The sequence below is a fragment of the Salmo salar genome, chromosome 06 (genome assembly GCF_965601325.2).
Source record: "Salmo salar chromosome 06, fSalSal1, whole genome shotgun sequence".
Taxonomy (NCBI): domain Eukaryota; kingdom Metazoa; phylum Chordata; class Actinopteri; order Salmoniformes; family Salmonidae; genus Salmo; species Salmo salar.
The window spans coordinates 79,437,887-79,457,243 of NC_138296.1; positions in this window are offsets into that span (position 1 = coordinate 79,437,887).

Consider the following 19,357-nt stretch of genomic DNA (forward strand, 5'->3'; position numbering starts at 1 on the left):
ACTCCTAACACCAGGGAAGCCCTTGGCAATGCTAGGCAGCAGACGGGGCACAGAGTGGATGTCGTAAAAGTGTAGGGGGTACACACTCCAGCTGGAGCACGGTTAGGGGGTGGCAGAGCCCAACTGGGCATCAGAGGGGGATGGAGCACCCCCAGCCGAGGGCAATAAGGGGGAAGCTGGGAGGCGTATGTGTGTTTAGGGGGAGGGTGTGTGGCCTGGACTGTTTGGGTGTTTGAGCAGGTGGAGGGATTAGATGAACTGGAGAGGCTGGATAAGGGTTCACCAGATTAGGATGTAAACACACACACAACCAGAGTTCCACCCCATTCAGCTGAATTCCTGTCAGATGAATTGGACATGGAATGCTCTGCAGGAAACAATTCAACTCTAGAAATGACTGGAAAGTAGATCGAGTTGACATCAACTCTGGTACAGGCACACGCGCATGCACTTACTAACTGGTTTGTGTAGTGCTCTTTTAAAACAGACAGGTGGCAGTGTTGCCCTATAACTTTGTCAAGTCCTATTCGAAGCAATCTCTCCAGTTGCCACATACTGTGGTAGTGCAATGGCTCAGTGGCGTGTCCAGAACATTTTGAAAGGGTGGCCAAGGTAGGGCACAAACCCAGTTTAGGGGGGCCATAACATTTGGAACCTTAATCGATGCAAGATGGGTTCTTTCTATATACAGTACCAGTCAAAAGTTTGGACACACCAACTCATTCCAGAGTTTTTCTTTATTTTTACTATTTTCTACATTGTAGAATAATAGTGAAGACATCAAAACTATGAAATAACACATATGGAAACATGTAGTAAGCAAAAAAGTGTCAAACAAATCAAAATATATTTTATATTTGAGATTCTTCAAAGTAGTCACCCCTTGCCTTGATGACAGCTTTGCACATTCTTGGTATTCTCTTGGCTGATTTCTTTGGATTTTCCTATGATGTCAAGCAAAGACGCACTGAGTTTGAAGGTAGGCCTTGAAGTACATCCACAGGTACACCTCCAATTGACTCAAATTATGTCAATTAGCCTATCAGAATCTTCTAAAGCCATGACATAATTTTCTGGAATTTTCCAAGCTGTTTAAAGGCACAGTCAACTTAGTGTATGTAAACTTCTGACCCACTGGAATTGTGATACAGTGAATTATAAGTGAAATAATCTGTCTGTTAACAACTGTTGGAAAAAATGACTTGTGTCATGCACAAAGTAGATGTCCTAACCGACTTGCCAAAACTATAGTTTGTTAACAAGAAATTTGTGGAGTGGTTGTAAAACGAGCTTTAATGACTCCAACCTAACTGTATGTACACTTCTGACTTCAACTGTATAACTAGGAATAAAGTGACAGATAATAAACAGTAGCAGCAGTGTATGTGATATGTCAAAAAAGTTAGTGCAAATAGGGTCAATTTAGATATTCCGGGAAGCTATTTGGTTAACTATTTAAACACCCATTTAGCAGTCTTACGGCTTGGGAGTAGAAGCTGCACAGGGTCCTGTTGGTTCCAGACTAGGTGCATCGGTACCGCTTGTTGTGCGGTAGCAGAGAGAACAGTCTATGACTTGGGTGGCTGGAGTCTTTGACCATTTTTAGGGCCTTCCTCTGACACTGCCAGTTATAGAGGTCCTGTATGGCATGGAGTTCGGCCCAGTGATGCCTTGCGGTTGGATGCGAAGAAGTTGCCATATTATGAGGTGATGCAGCCAGTCAAGATGCTCTCAATGGTGCAGTTGTAGAACTTTAAAGGATCTGAGGGCCCATACCAAATCTTTTCAGCCTCCTGAGGGGGAAGAGGCATTGTCGTTCCCTATTCAGCCTAGGTTTGGTACCTATCCTTGTTCAAAAAATTCATATTACGGTGTTGGCATTCAAGGTCAAGATTTTATGTAAAGCTATTAGCAAACAGCAGCTAATTCACTCGAAAGTGCCTTCCAGAGTGTGAATTAAAATCTAATAGAATGTTATTGGTCACATACACAGTACACATTTAGCAGATGTTATAGCGGGTGTAGCGAAATGCTTGTGTTCCTAGCTCCAGCAGTGCAGTAGTATCTAACTAAATGCTTGTGTTCCTAGCTCCAGCAGTGCAGTACTATCTAACTAAATGCTTGTGTTCCTAGCTCCAACAGTGCAGTAGTATCTAACTAAATGCTTGTGTTCCTAGCTCCAGCAGTGCAGTAGTATCTAACTAAATGCTTGTGTTCCTAGCTCCAGCAGTGCAGTAGTATCTAATGAAATGCTTGTGTTCCTAACTCCAGCAGTGCAGTAGTATCTAACTAAATGCTTGTGTTCCTAGCTCCAGCAGTGCAGTACTATCTAACTAAATGCTTGTGTTCCTAGCTCCAACAGTGCAGTAGTATCTAACTAAATGCTTGTGTTCCTAGCTCCAGCAGTGCAGTAGTATCTAACTAAATGCTTGTGTTCCTAGCTCCAGCAGTGCAGTACTATCTAACTAAATGCTTGTGTTCCTAGCTCCAACAGTGCAGTAGTATCTAACTAAATGCTTGTGTTCCTAGCTCCAGCAGTGCAGTAGTATCTAACTAAATGCTTGTGTTCCTAGCTCCAGCAGTGCAGTAGTATCTAATGAAATGCTTGTGTTCCTAGCTCCAGCAGTGCAGTAGTATCAAACGAAATGCTTGTGTTCCTAGCTTCAGCAGTGCAGTAGTATCTAACTAAATGCTTGTGTTCCTAACTCCAACAGTGCAGTAGTATCTAACGAAATGCTTGTGTTCCTAGCTCCAGCAGTGCAGTAGTATCTAACTAAATGCTTGTGTTCCTAGCTCCAACAGTGCAGTAGTATCTAACTAAATGCTTGTGTTCCTAGCTCCAGCAGTGCAGTAGTATCTAACTAAATGCTTGTGTTCCTAGCTCCAGCAGTGCAGTGACCACCATCCACATGACCAGATGTTCTTACTGGATGCCATGAATGTGAGGTGTGGAGACACTTCTCCTGAAGACTGCCAGGATTGGATTAGGTATTTGAGAAGATGCTTTCCAAGATGCAGAAGATACTTCCCCAGAGAAAACATAGGATGTGATGTTGATGAGAACTTGTGGCCAAATGCTGGAGAGGGAGAACTAGAACACTCACAGTACTGTACAGTATGAGTGATTATACTATACATGTTGATGAGAACTAGAACCCTCTCAGTACTGTACAGTATGAGTGATTATACTATACATGTTGATGAGAACTAGAACCCTCACAGTACTGTACAGTATGAGTGATTATACTATACATGTTGATGAGAACTAGAACCCTCACAGTACTGTACAGTATGAGTGATTATACTATACATGTTGATGAGAACTAGAACCCTCACAGTACTGTACAGTATGAGTGATTATACTATACATGTTGATGAGAACTAGAACCCTCACAGTACTGTACATTATGAGTGATTATACTATACATGTTGATGATGTTGTTTTAAAAAAAATATTATTTGTTTTTTGTTTCAGCTTTTTATTTTTCACAATTAAATTACTATATGCAAAGATATAGAGAAAAAAAAAGATATTGAAGCAAATTGCTGCTTTTCTGATTAATTTTTGTTACATACAGTTGAAGTCGGAGGTGTACATACACTTAGGTTGGAATCATTAAAACTCGTTTTTTAACCACTCAACACATTTCTTGTTAACAAACAATAGTTTTGGCAAGTCGGTTAGGACATCTACTTTTTGCATGACACAAGTCATTTTTCCAACAATTGTTTACAGACAGATTATTTCACTTATGATTCACTGTATCACAATTCCAGTGGGTCAGAAGTTTACATACACTAAGTTGACTGTGCCTTTAAACAGCTTGGAAAATGTTGTAATGGTTTTAGAAGCTTCTGATAGGCTAATTGACGTCATTTGAGTGCCTCTTTGCTTGACATCATGGGAAAATCAAAAGAAATCAGTCAAGACCTCAGAAAGAAAATTGTGGACCTCCACAAGTCTGGTTCATCCTTGGGAGCAATTTCCAAATGCCTGAAGGTACCACGTTCACCTGTACAAACAATAGTATGCAAGTATAAACACCATGGGACCACTCAGCTGTCATACCACTCAGAAAGGAGACGTGTTCTGTCTCCTAGAGATGAACGTACTTTGGTGCAAAAAGTGCAAATCAATCCCAGAACAACAGCAAAAGACCTTGTGAAGATGCTGGAGGAAACAGGTACAAAAGTACCTGTATCCACAGTAAAATGAGTCCTATGTCGACATAACCTGAAAGGCCGCTCAGCAAGGAAAACGCCACTGCTCCAAAACTGCCATAAAATTGCCAGACTACGGTTTGCAACTGCACATGGGGACAAAGATCGTACTTTTTAGAGAAATGTCCTCTGGTCTGATGAAACAAAAATAGAACTGTTTGGCCATAATGACCATTGTTAAGATTGGAGGAAAAGGGGGATGTCTGACTTCTGTGATTGCTATCAAGGGTTTTCCCACCAAGTACTAAGTCATGTTTTGCAGAGGGGTCAAATACTTATTTCCCTCATTAAAATGCAAATCAATTTATAACATTTTCGACATGCGTTTTTCGGGATTTTTTGGTTGTTATTCTGTCTCTCACTGTTCAAATAAACCTACCATTAAAATTATAGACTGATCATTTCTTTGTCAGTGGGCAAACGTACAAAATCAGCAGGGGATCAAATACTTTTTCCCCTCACTGTATATATTTCTCTTGTCCAGATGGGATAGGGCAGTGTGCAGTGTGATTGCGATCATCTGTGGATCTATTGGGGCGGTAAGCAAATTGAAGTGGGTCTAGGGTGTCAGGTAAGGTAGAGTTGGTATGATCCTTAACTAGCCTCTCAAAGCACTTCATGATGTCATTCAAGAGTCTCAACTTTTTCAACGGGACCTCCTATGTGTGAAATGTTTTATAGTAAAGACATGTAATTTAACTGTAAAAATGTATTACCTTTTAATGTGTCATGAACACAACCAGTCATGATGTTGTCATCTGATTGTCAAACAAATCACTTAAAAAAGTAGGTTAAGTAGGTTACCTGCGTAAGTTCTTCTTCACCAAAATAAGTCCAGCATCCGAATAGTGCCCCCCATTTGAATGGAATGGGACATCTTTTACAAACACCATAAGTGTAGTGACATTCAACCTACAAAGTGGTGTGTATTCGTGCATGGCAAGGGAAGCCAGGCTTACCAAAAAATCTTTACATTAAAAAAAGAAACAAACGTATACAATTATTTCTCATTCGTGTCTATCGTTTCATACCTTTAGTTCAATTCGCAAGAGGCTGAACCTATTTTACCAGAGAAAGCATCTGAGCGAGGCAAACAGCGATCCTCTTTCTTAGTATCTGTAGCCCATGTATCTGACGCTGTCTAGACAAAAATAATATGACATGTCATACTCTTTTTGGCCACACAGCATCATATACATGGGCTACACATACTGAGACAGAGGGGCGCTGTATTGCTTGCTCGGATGCTGTCTCCGGTGAGTTATATGAGTATTACTGTTGCTGCCTGTCTTGGTCAAAATTATATCCAATATTATATCCATATTGGTCAATATATTCAGAGACGTCCTGTCGTATCTCAGAATTTCTGGTGGGGCCACTGGGGAGGCCAATCAGATTTCAGGGGTGCCGTGGACATGCCACTGCTCAGGCTCAGAGTTTCTCTCAGTGTATGGGGATAGATGACTGCACTATGATGTCCTGCCCATACCTCCGAATCCCCAGTCATAATGGACAGCCATGATACACTCAACAAGCTCTCACAGTCTCACGTCAGAACTAGACGTTCAACCATGTTTCTCAAACGTCAAATTTTTAAGTCGTTCGAAATGTCACATTTTGAACTGTTTAGTGTTAAGTTTAGGCATTAACTCAGCATTTTAAAGGTTAGGGGTAAGTTTAGGCATTAACGCCAAAATGTTAAGGTTAGGCATTAACAATGAATGGTTAATGTAAGGGTTAAGGTTTGGCATAGGCTTAAAACAAAAATAAAATAAAAAACGTTCTATCGCTGAATTAGAGCATGCAACCTTTACGCCCATCCACCTTCCACATCCACAAAGCCCTGACAAAATCGAAACCTACTTGAAGGTAACAGCGCTCACTGTGGCCCCTAGTGGCCGGTTTCCACGTCATCTCCCAACGTCCTCAGACGTGGATGGACGTCGAATACTGACTTGTATCACGGCCACGGGTGACCTGGCTGGATACACTATGAACAGCACATTTCTAATAATAGCTAAAGAGATCACACAACAACCATCCATGAAGGTAAACATAGATAGGATTTGGCGCTAAGGAACGAGTTTAAAAGTGTTGACATGATGAAGCTGTGATCATCTGTCAGTTTTTCTCAGCCACATTTTATTTTTAGTTTACCCTGTAAATTGATTTCATTACAAGAGGCCATTGCTTTAAAGAGGAATATAAGTGTCTCTGTGGCCCACGTCATATTTCTTATGTCATCAACCCTCACGTTTCAGTGTGTGTGTGTGTGTGTGTGTGTGTGTGTTTGTGTGTGTGTGTCATGTTTGTGGTGTAACAAGTATGAATAAAGTGGTTTTGATTTAGAAAAGAAAACAGAGAGAGAGAGAGAGCGAGAGAGAGAGAGAGAGAGAAAGAGAAAGAGAAAGAGAAAGAGAGAGAAAGAGAGAGAGAGAGAGAACCAGTCCTTTGAAAGCTATAAGCCTTGGGACTGAGAACTCTCTAAAGAGCTGGAATCAGACATGCACAATCAGTTCCCCTCTTAACTCTCCTTTCCAGACCCATCTACTTCAACATTCTGCTCTTAATTACCTTCTATATCCTCTATAGCAGGGTCACAGCCAGTACTACTAACCGCCATCTCTATCTATCTGTCTGTCTCACTCTGTTTCTCCATCTTTCCACTCTCTCTCACTTATTCCATCTCTCCTGGCTTGCAAAAGCTGCATCATATTCTGACTGTATAGGTAAGGGGTTAGATTTGTGGCGTAAATGCAGTGTCTCCCCCTCCCAAACAAAGCAATCATCTGCTCTTATGAGGCCAATCGTGCATGGCTGCATGCTGAATGGGCTGCAGAAAATTAGCCTCTCCACACACCACTCCATAAGCAACTGTGTGTTCAGAACACAGTAATTAAAAAACAATGAGTTTCACACAAAGCCTTCAGAGAAAGCCTGCCTCCTCTGCCTAGAGACGCCAGCCACTGCCAAGTGCATTTACTCCGCTCCTCCCATCCCTTTGCTACACCTTGGCTCTCCCAAAGGAAAAAATGCATCTCCTTTCAAACCCTGAGCACATCTCTCTGTCAAACCCTCTCTCCCACTCTCCTTCTCTCTCTTTTCCTCCCCCTCTCTCCCACCCTCCTCTCTCTTTTCCTCCCTCTTTCCCTCTATTCGCCTCTCTATCCCTCTTTCCAGTCTAGGCCAACTGTGTAACATCCTGCACCTTTCCTCAGAAAACAATAACCAACAGCTCTCTCTCTCTCTCTCCCCCTCCCTTTCTCCAGTCTTTTTTAGGGGCCAGGGCCTCAGTGGGACCACTGTTTCCATTTCTCCACTCCTGTCTGTTACTTTGGCTCGCTCCCCGCTTTCTCTCTACCTCCACTCCACTCTCATCCCCCCTTCCCTCTCTCCCTTTGTTTGGTGCCTGGTCCAGAAGAGCTGGGTTTAATTCGTTTCTGTTGGGTTAATTAAGGGGGAAAAGTTAGGGGGTTGGACCGGAACAAAAGCAGGTCAGACTGGCTGGACTGACGCAGTTGCTCTGGAGCAGTTGCCAGATTCCAGCGTTTAGATTAAAATGGCCTCTCAGCGCCTGGAGTGGACCTAGCTGTCAGACAACCAGAAATTCACTGTCTGGGGACAGATTTTACCACACATGTAATGGTAACCCAATGTAGAAATGTTAGAATAGATTTTAGGATTTACTTTTAGACTGCAGTAGATGGAATAAATTATTATGATGAACTATTTATTTTAGAAACATGGCATGTTGAAGAAACAAGCTACAATGTCTCTATTTTTCCACAGTAAAAACACAGGGTCATTATAGCTGGCTAATTTCTTAATTTGAGAGTGTTCTGTGTTTCTCTTTCAAATGCTGGTTCACATCACTCTCTGTCAAGAATAGGAACCGCCTCCAAGCCATTGTGAATACCTGCTCTAAAATCACCGGGGTGCCTTTCAGAAGTTTGGCCTCATTCTTGGAGCTGCAGGCCAGGAGGAAGGCCAGTGACATCCTGGGGGACAACACCCATATCCTCAACCCGCAGTTCAAACTGCTCCCCCTTGGACTCCTCCTGCGCTGTCTCAAGTGCTCCACCAATAGGTGCAGGGCCTTGTTTGTGCCCGAGGCCATCCGCCTGGTTAACAGGACCATCAAGGAAGATCTAGGGACTACTCTAGAGATAGTTTAGACCTGAAATGAACTAAGAACTGTGGCTACCATTAACTTTAAGTTTCTTAAATTGCACCATGCACTTTTAATTGATGCCTTAAGTGTTCATATTACATGTTTTCTACTGTCTTTGTGTGTGTGTTTGTCCTATTGAAGCACCCTGTCAGCCCTGAATGAATTGTCCGTCATGGATTAATAAAGTTGTATTGTATCTTATTTTCTTCATTTCTTTATTTTTGATTTTGGAGTATATGTGTATTGTTTTGTATTGCTAGGTATTACTGCACAGTTGGAGCTAGAAGCATTTTGCTGCACCTACGATAACATCTTCAAATCTGTGTACTCAACCAATAAACTTTGATTTGATTTGGAGGCAGGTTGGCTGGAATCAACTGAATCTAGTCTTTCCTGGGGTGCTGTTTTATGTTTTACTTTCTTTGGATGCTGCATTAGTTAGTGATGAGCCAGTAGTGCTGTGTTTGCCCGGCTGCCAGTCTTCTTCAGCTGTAGCCAACTCTTCTGTCTTTTGCTGTCTTGCCCGACATGGTACTGTGTTCATGCCCAAGTACTGCAGTAGACCAAAGAAAGATCATTCTCATTCATTCATTCTTTTTCCCATTCTGCAAGAGGTGTGATACACACATCAAATGATGAAAGATAGGACTACAAACTGCATTTGTCAGAGTATTTATTCAAACAGGACTGCAGGATATCCTCAAAACATCACATTCTCTGTTAACACATGAGAAATATGACAAAGCAAGTATTGTACTGAATCCATGACCTTGAACACCTTGACCTTGAACAGGAATAAGATGAAGAGATACAGTGGGACCTTTTGACACATCTTGTGGAGTCAGGCTTTAACTGAGAGGAGGAAGGAGAGGGCTTGGGTGAAGTGATACGAGTCATAGGATATTGAAGTGGAGAGAAAGGGATTGGCATGATAAGGAGATGACAGAGATGAATGAGAGGTGAGAGGAGGGGAGAGGAGAGGAGAGGAGGCGCATTTGGTTTAATATACAGTAGAGATGTAAAATATACATATATGTAAAATATATTGGAGAGGAAAGATAAGTAAAGGAGAGGAAAAAATGTAAAGTATGACATGGCAATATGAGCCAATATGGAGATGAAAAAGAGAAGGATGAGAGGAGGATGGAGGAGAGGATGGAGGAGAGCAGTGCAGTGGGCAGCTCTGGCAGTGTAGCGGCCCCTCACAGTGAGACGGTCCCGGGGCCCTTTAGACGGGCGCCAACACAGCAGGGAGGAGAGACACGTACAGAGATGGTGGGATGGATGAAGGGGGAGAAAGGATGGAGGGAGAGAAGGAACACTGAAAGAGGGGGTGGAAGAGGAAGAGAGGTGAGTGGGAAGGGGAGAGTAAAAGGGAAAGAAGGATGACATTGAAAAGAAAAGGAAGGGAAGGTATGGTATGGGTGAGAGAGAGAGAGAGAGAGAGAGAGAGAGAGAGGGAGACAGAGGGAGAGGGAGGGAGAGAGGGAAAGAGAGAGGGAGAGAGAGAGGGAGAGAGAGAAAGAGGGAGAGAGAGAGAGAAGACAAGAGAGGGAGAGAGAGGGAAAGAGAGAGGAGGAGAGAGAGAGAGAGGGGGGGGAGAGAGGGAGAGAGATGGAGAGAGAGGGAGAGAGAGCGGGAGAGAGAGAGAGAGAGAGGGAGAGAGAGCGGGAGAGGGAGAGAGAGAGAGGGAGAGGGAGAGAGAGCGGAGAGGGAGAGAGAGAGAGAGAGAGAGAGGGGGAGAGAGGGAGAGAGATGGAGAGAGAGCGGGAGAGAGAGAGAGGGAGAGAGAGAGAGAGGGAGAGGGAGAGAGAGAAAGAGAGAGAGAGGGAGAGGGAGAGAGAGAGCGGAAGAGGGAGAAAGAGAGAAAGGGTGTACTCCCTCCATAGAGGCTAGTCTTTATCAACACTCCGAATCGAGGCGTATGAACAGTGATCCAAGTCAACCATCTGCTGAGGACAGATAAGCCTGGGAGAGACGGCCATTGAGCTGTCACTCAGGGTGGAGGAGAGAGAAATAAATAAAGAGAGAAAGAGAGATGGAAAGAGAGAGAGAGGGGAGGGGATAAAAATCGAGAGAATGGAAAAAGTGGGTGGGAAAATCAACAAAAAGGTAGAAAACGAGGGAAAGAGAGGGTGAGAAAACAGAAACAGTCATGAAGGACCATTTATAAGGAGGAAGCTGGAAGAACCGTGGCATGATGATCATTTTCATTATCAGGGATCTAAATATCAGTCAGTCAGTCAGAGGAAGTCTTATCTCTCCCTTTGTCTCACCTCTTTATCATGTTCTCATCCATACGTTATCCATATGTTATGCATGTCACCCAAAACTGGTACACTACTGGTCCCAGTCTGCAGAGGCAACAGAGGAGATGTGTTGATACACTCAGTAAGCATGTCATAATCTGTGTTCTGACCCACTGACCTTAACCCTAATTTATTGCACCATAATACCCTCTCTCTACACACAAACACACACATCTAAAGCCCATACGCTTCTCTTTGTGACAGAATGATGATGGCAGGTTTGTCTCAGCCCAGGGGAGTATAACTAGCTAACCAGCGCTCCCTTGAAAAAGAGATTCATATCTCAATGGACTGACCTGTTTAAATCGAAAGGTTGCTGGATCGAATCCCCGAGCTGACAAGGTAAAATTGTGTCATTCTGCCCCTGAACAAGGCAGTTAACCCACTGTTCCTTAGTAGGCCATCATTGTAAATAAGAATTTGTTCTTCAGGATTGGTGGGTCCCTTGCAGGACAGTTGAGCTAAAGTAGGCTAATGCGATTAGCTTGAGGTTGTAAGTAGCAAGAACATTTCCCAGGACATAGACATATCTGATATTGGCAGAAAGCTTCAATTCTTGTTAATCTAACTGCATTGTCCAATTTACAGTAGCTATTACATTGAAAGAATACCATGCTATTGTTTGAGGAGAGTGCACAGTTTTGAACATGAGAAATGATTAATAAACAAATTCGGCACATTTGGGCAGTCTTGATACAACATTTTAAACAGAAATGCAATGGTTCATTGGATCAGACAAAAACTTTGCGCGTACACTGCTGCCATCTAGTGGCCAATATCTAAATTACACCTGGACTGGAATAATACATTATGGCCTTTCTCTTGCATTTCAAAGATGATGGTACGAAAAAATACAAAAAAAGGTTGTTTTTTTCTTTGTGTTATCTTTTACCAGTTCTAATGTGTTATATTCTCCTACATTCCTTTCATATTTCCACAAACTTCAAAGTGTTTCCTTTCAAATGGTACCTCGAAAATGCATATCATTGCTTCAGGGCCTGAGCTACAGGCAGTTAGATTTGGGTATATCATTTTAGGTGAAAATTGAACAAAAGGGGCCGATCCTTATTAACTGACTTACCTAGTTAAACCGGTTTGGGATAGGGGTTCCGCTAGTGGAACGTTTCGACAACATCCGGTGAAACTGCAGAGTGCGAAATTCAAAAAATATTCTAATTTTTACATTCACAAGTGCAATACACCAAATTAAAGCCTAACTTCTTGTTAATCTAGCCACCATGTCAGATTTCAAAAAGGCTTTACGGCGAAAGCAAACCATGCTATTATCTGAGGACAGCACCCCATCAAACAAACACATGACAATCATAATTCAACCTGCCAGGCGGGACACAAAACTCAGAAATAACGATATAATTCATGCCTTACCTTTGAAGAACTTCTTCTGTTGGCACTCCAATATGTCCCATAAACATCATAAATGGTCCTTTTGTTTGATAAATTCTGTCGTTATATCTCCAAAATGTCAATTTATTTGGCGTATTTTATTCAGAAAAACACCGGTTCCAACTCGCGCAACATGACTACAAAATATCTAATAAGTTACCTGTAATCTTGATCCAAACATTTCAAACAACTTTCCTAATACAACTTTAGGTATTCTTTTACGTAAATAATCGAGAAAATTTAAGACGGGATAAACTGTGTTCAATACAGGACAAAAACAAAGTGGAGCGAGCTTTCAGGTCGCGCGCCCCAACCACAACAGTACACTAGACTCGACCCTCGTTCTGAACAGCCAAACTTCTTCATTCCTCAAAAGAAAAACATCAACCAATTTCTAAAGACTGTTGACATCCAGTGGAAGCGGTAGGAACTGCAAGCAAGTGCCTTAGAAATCTAGATCCACATAAAAACCCCATTGAAAACACTGTCACATCAACAACAACAAAAATTCCTGTATGGTTTGTCCTCGGGGTTTCGTTCTGTTATACTCACAGACAGAATTTTAACAGTTTTAGAAATTTTAGAGTGTTTTCTATCCAGATCTACCAATTATATGCATATTCTAGCTTCTGGGCCTGAGTAGCAGGCAGTTTACTTTGGGCATGCTTTTCATCCAAAATTTCGAATGCTGCCCCCATCCTAAAAAAGTTAAATAATAATTGAGGATGAATACAACCAGTCATATCTGAGCTGCAGGTTGATATAGGATACATCCCAAATGACACCCCATTCCCTACATCAAAGATGGGCAACTGGCGGCCCGCGGCCTCCCTTTTGAAGCCCCTCGGATAAAAAAAATATAAACAGTACCAGCCAAAAGTTTGGACACACCTACTCATTCAAGTGTTTTTCTTTATTTTTACTATTTTCTACATTGTAGAATAATAGTGAAGTAATCAAAACTATGAAATAACACATATGGAATCAAGTAGTAACCAAAATTGTTAAACAAATCAAAATATATTTTGTATTTGAGATTCTTCAAAGTAGCCACCCTTTGCCTTGATGACAGCTTTGCACACTCTTGGCATTCTCTCAACCAGCTTAATGAGGTAGTCACCTGGAATGCATTTCAATTAACAGGTGTGCTTTGTTAAAAGTTAAGTTGTGGAATTCCTTTCCTTCCTAAGGCGTTTAAGCCAATCAGTTGTGTTGTGACAAGGTAGGGGTGGTATTCAGAAGATAGCCCTATTTGGTAAAATACCATATTATGGCAAGAATAGAGAAACAACAGTCCATCATTACTTTAAGACATGAAGGTCAGTCAATACAGAACATTTCAAGAACCATCAAGCGCTATGATGAAACTGGCTCTCAAGAGGACTGCCAGAGTAACCTCTGCTGCAGAGGATACAGTAAGTTTATTAGAGTTAAGCGGACCTCAGGTAGCATCCCAAATAAATGCTCCACAGAGTTCAAGTAACAGACACATCTCAACATCAACTATTCAGTGAGTAGACTGTGTGAATCAGGCCTTTGTGGTCGAATTGTTGCAAAGAAACCACAACTTAAGGACACCAATAATAAGAAGAGACTTGCTTTGGCCAAGAAACACAAACAATGGACATTAGACCAGTAGAAATCTGTTATTTGGTTTGATGAGTCCATATTTGAAGGAAAAGCAGCCAACAGGTGCTCAGCATATGTGGGAATTCCTGCAAGACTGTTGGAAAAGCGTTCCTTATGAAGCTGGTTGAGAGAATGCCAAATGTGTGCAAAGCGGTCAATTTTTTTCAACTCAGTCGGGGTCTCAACTTACTGTTGCAAGTTACAATAGTACAATACACAACTTACAGTTTAGAAATGTGGTTGTGCATCTGCATTTTCTCTCTTGTTCTGAAAGTTACTGATAGTCACTGAATTAGCCCATGTCAGCTAATATCTTTTAAATTGGTTAGTCTAGTGGCCAGCTATCTAAACTTAGTAATCATGGTCAAATTACTGGCCGGGGGGTTAGTCAGTTTCATTAGATATCATATTACAGTTTTTTTCAATTGCTAAAATGCAATGGTCAAAACTGAAGTCACATTGTCAAAATTTTCACAGTCATAGAAACAGAAGTGTATGTGGACCAAACTGTGAATCATTTTTCATTGCTTTCACACAAAATGCATTCAATGACCACATTCTCTGAAATCCATATACTCTTTTCTCATTCATACTCCACCACCTGCAAAACTATATATTTGCAACACGTTTTCAAATGCTAACACACTGTTTCCAAAACTGTTAAAAACACATTCAAAATAGAATGATGGCAAATGTCGTGCATTTCTACACTAACCAGATTGAAACATATAGAAAATCTCGGCAGAATATTTAATCATTCCAAACATAGCTGATTGCAATTTCAGCTGAAAGCCTACCCAAGTGTCCTGTTTTTAGTCTCGTTACCAAACAGACAAAAGAGGACGGCTTCGGAATGATTTAGCTTGGAAACATGGATCAAGGAAGACCGGTTGGTGGGGAAAGGAGAGTGGCAGGGAGAGGGAGAATGTGTGGAGGACAAAGGAGAGGAAGACCAAGAGTGGTGGTCTCTGATGAGATAAAGGCCACAATTACTGACCATGTTGTAAACCATGGTCTCTCTTTGAGAGAGGCCAGTTTTAAGGGTGCAACCAAATCTGCAGCGTTCAACAGTTGCATCAATAGTACGAATTTTCCGTCAAAACAACAGGTGAGATGTGCATCCTTCATTGATAATTGAACTACATATTACAGTACAATACAGTATGTTCACATTTTTACATGTACTGACATTTTGTGTCTTTCGTGTTTTTCAGTTGGATCCAAAGGTTGCCTCCCACAGGAGCGAGAGGCAGAATATTATCAGATGCTCAGGAAATTGCCATTGTTGACATGGTAATTGGCAACAATGAAATAAAACTGCATGAACTTCGGGACAGAGTGCTGGCAGACAATATCACTTTTGGGAATGTGAATAAGGTCAGCACAACAACAATTGCCAGAGTCCTAGGAAACATAAAATAAGGATGAAGCAGTTGTACACTGTACCCTTTGAGAGAAACGGTGAACGTGTGAAAGAACTCTGGTATCAATATGTCTAGGTAAGATGTCTGTTCAATAACCAAACAGGGTACACAGCTATGCATAGTACTGTAAAACCGTGGATTTACTGTATTTTAGAGAGTAATGGAGATGGGAGCCATGCAAACTGCACATATTTTCACCTTTGTGGATGAAGCTGGTCAACCTGGCAAAAACACGCCGCAGGGGAAGAAATGTGATTGGACAGAGAGCAACCGTGGATGTCCCAGGCCAGAGAGGAGCTAACATAACAATGTGTGCAGCACTGTCCAATGATGGTTTGCTGTTACACAAACCACTCATTGGCCCCTACAATACAGAGAGGCTCATTTATTTTCTGGATGACCTGCATAATCGACTTGTGCCAGCAGAGGAGAGAGGGGCAAGAAACTCCCCTACCTTCGTTGTTGTGTGGGATAATGTGGCATTCCACCACTCTGCTGCAGTCACAGACTGGTTTGCTGCACATCCCAGGATATCAGTACTATTCCTGCCTCCATACTCCCCCTTCCTAAACCCCATAGAGGAGTTTTTCTCTGTGTGGAGGTGGAAGGTTTATGACCACCATCCACATGACCAGATGTCCTTACTGGATGCCATGAATGCGGGGTGTGGAGACACTTCTCCTGAAGACTGCCAGGATTGGATTAGACATTCCAGAAGATACTTTCCAAGATGCAGAAGATACTTCCCCAGAGAAAACATAAGATGTGATGTTGATGAGAACTTGTGGCCAAATGCTGGAGAGAGGGAGAACTAGAACCCTCACAGTACTGTACAGTATGAGTGATTATACTACACATGTTGATGAGAACTAGAACCCTCACAGTACTGTACAGTATGAGTGATTATACTATACATGTTGATGAGAACTAGAATCCTCACAGTACTGTACAGTATGAGTGATTATACTATACATGTTGATGAGAACTAGAACCCTCACAGTACTGTACAGTATGAGTGATTATACTATACATGTTGATGAGAACTAGAACCCTCACAGTACTGTACAGTATGAGTGATTATACTATACATGTTGATGAGAACTAGAACCCTCACAGTACTGTACAGTATGAGTGATTATACTATACATGTTGATGAGAACTAGAACCCTCACAGTACTGTACAGTATGAGTGATTATACTATACATGTTGATGAGAACTAGAACCCTCACAGTACTGTACAGTATGAGTGTTATACTACACATGTTGATGAGAACTAGAACCCTCACAGTACTGTACAGTATGAGTGATTATACTATACATGTTAATGAGAACTAGAACCCTCACAGTACTGTACAGTATAAGTGATTATACTATACATGTTGATGAGAACTAGAACCCTCACAGTACTGTACAGTATGAGTGATTATACTATACATGTTGATGAGAACTAGAACCCTCACAGTACTGTACAGTATGAGTGATTATACTATACATGTTGATGAGAACTAGAATCCTCACAGTACTGTACAGTATGAGTGATTATACTATACATGTTGATGAGAACTAGAACCCTCACAGTACTGTACAGTATGAGTGTTATACTACACATGTTGATGAGAACTAGAACCCTCACAGTACTGTACAGTATGAGTGTTATACTACACATGTTGATGAGAACTAGAACCCTCACAGTACTGTACAGTATGAGTGATTATACTATACATGTTAATGAGAACTAGAACCCTCACAGTACTGTACAGTATGAGTGATTATACTATACATGTTGATGAGAACTAGAACCCTCACAGTACTGTACAGTATGAGTGTTATACTACACATGTTGATGAGAACTAGAACCCTCACAGTACTGTACAGTATGAGTGATTATACTATACATGTTAATGAGAACTAGAACCCTCACAGTACTGTACAGTATAAGTGATTATACTATACATGTTGATGAGAACTAGAACCCTCACAGTACTGTACAGTATGAGTGATTATACTATACATGTTGATGAGAACTAGAACCCTCACAGTACTGTACAGTATGAGTGATTATACTATACATGTTGATGAGAACTAGAATCCTCACAGTACTGTACAGTATGAGTGATTATACTATACATGTTGATGAGAACTAGAACCCTCACAGTACTGTACAGTATGAGTGTTATACTACACATGTTGATGAGAACTAGAACCCTCACAGTACTGTACAGTATGAGTGTTATACTACACATGTTGATGAGAACTAGAACCCTCACAGTACTGTACAGTATGAGTGATTATACTATACATGTTAATGAGAACTAGAACCCTCACAGTACTGTACAGTATGAGTGATTATACTATACATGTTGATGAGAACTAGAACCCTCACAGTACTGTACAGTATGAGTGATTATACTATACATGTTGATGATGTTTTTTTTATTATTATTATTGCAGCCCCGGAATTTGTTTTTTGTTTCAGCTTTTTATTTTTCACAAGTAAATTACTATATGCAAAGATATAGAAAAAAAGAAGGCTATTGAAGGAACTTGCTGCATTTCTGATTAATTATTGTTACATACAGTTAGGTTGGAGTCATTAAAACTCATTTTTCAACCACTCCACAAATTTCTTGTTAACAAACTATAGTTTTGGCAAGTCGTTTAGGACATCTACTTTGTGCATGACACAAGTCATTTTTCCAACAATTATTTACAGACAGATTATTTCACTGTATCACAATTCCAGTGGGTCAGAAGTTTACATACACTAAGTTGACTGTGCCTTTAAACAGCTTGGAAAATTCCAGAAAATTTTGTAATGGCTTTAGAAGTTTCTGATAGGCTAATTGACATCATTTGAGTCAATTGGAGGTGTACCTGTGGATGTATTTCAAGGCCTCCCTTCAAAGTCAGTGCCTCTTTGCTTGACATCATGGGAAAATCAAAAGAAAAAATTGTAGACCTCCACACGTCTGGTTCATCCTTGGGAGCAATTTTCAAACGCCTGAAAGTACCATGTTCATCTGTACAAACAATAGTATGCAAGTATAAACTACATGGGACCAAGCAGCCATCATACCGCTCAGGAAGGAGACACGTTCTGTCTCCTAGATATGAACGTACTTTGGTGTGAAAAGTGCAAATCAATCCCAGAACAACGGCAAAGGACCTTGTGGAGATGCTGGAGGAAACAGGTACAACAGCATCTATATCCACAGTAAAAGAAGTCCTATATCAACATAACCTGACAGGCCGCTCAGCAAGGAAGAAGCCAGTGCTCCAAAACCGCCATAGAATTGCCAGACTACGGTTTGCAACTGCACATGGGGACAAAGATCTTAATTTTTGGAGAAAACTCCTCTGGTGTGATGAAACAAAAGTAGAACTGTTTGGCCATAATGACCATTGTCATGTTTGGAGGAAAAATGGGGAGGCTTGCAAGCCGAAGAATACCATCACAACCGTGAAGGACGGGGGTGGCAGCATCACGATGTGGGGGTGCTTTGCTGCAGGAGGTACTGGTGAACTTCACAAAATTGATGGCATCATGAGGGAGGAAAATTATGTGGATATATTGAAGCAACATCTCAAGACATCAGTCAGGAAGTTAAAGCTTGGTCACAAATGGGTCTTCCAAATGGACAATGACTCCAAGCATACTTCCAAAGTTGAGGCAAAATGGCTTAAGGACAACAAAGTCAAGGTATTGGAGTGGCCATCACAAAGCCCTGACCTCAATCCCGTAGAAAATGTGTGGGTAGAACTGAAAAAGCGTGTGCGAGCAAGGAGGCTTACAAACCTGACTCAGTTACACCAGCTCTGTCAGAAGGAATGGGCCAAAATTCACCCAACTTATTGTGGGAAGCTTGTGGAAGGCTACCCGAAACATTTGACCCAAGTTAAATAATTTCAAGGCAATGCTACCAAATACTAATTGAGTGTATGTAAACGTCTGACCCACTGGGAATGTGATGAAATAAATAAAAGCTAAAATAAATCGTTCCCTCTAATATTATTCTGACATTTCACATTCTTCAAATAAAGTGGTGATCCTAACTGACCTAAGACAGGGAATTTTTACTAGGATTAAATGTCAGGAATTGTGAAAACTGAGTTTAAATGTATTTGGCTAAGGTGTATGTAAACTCCCAACTTCAACTGTATACATTAGTACAGTCAATGAAGTGAAAAGGTGTTATTC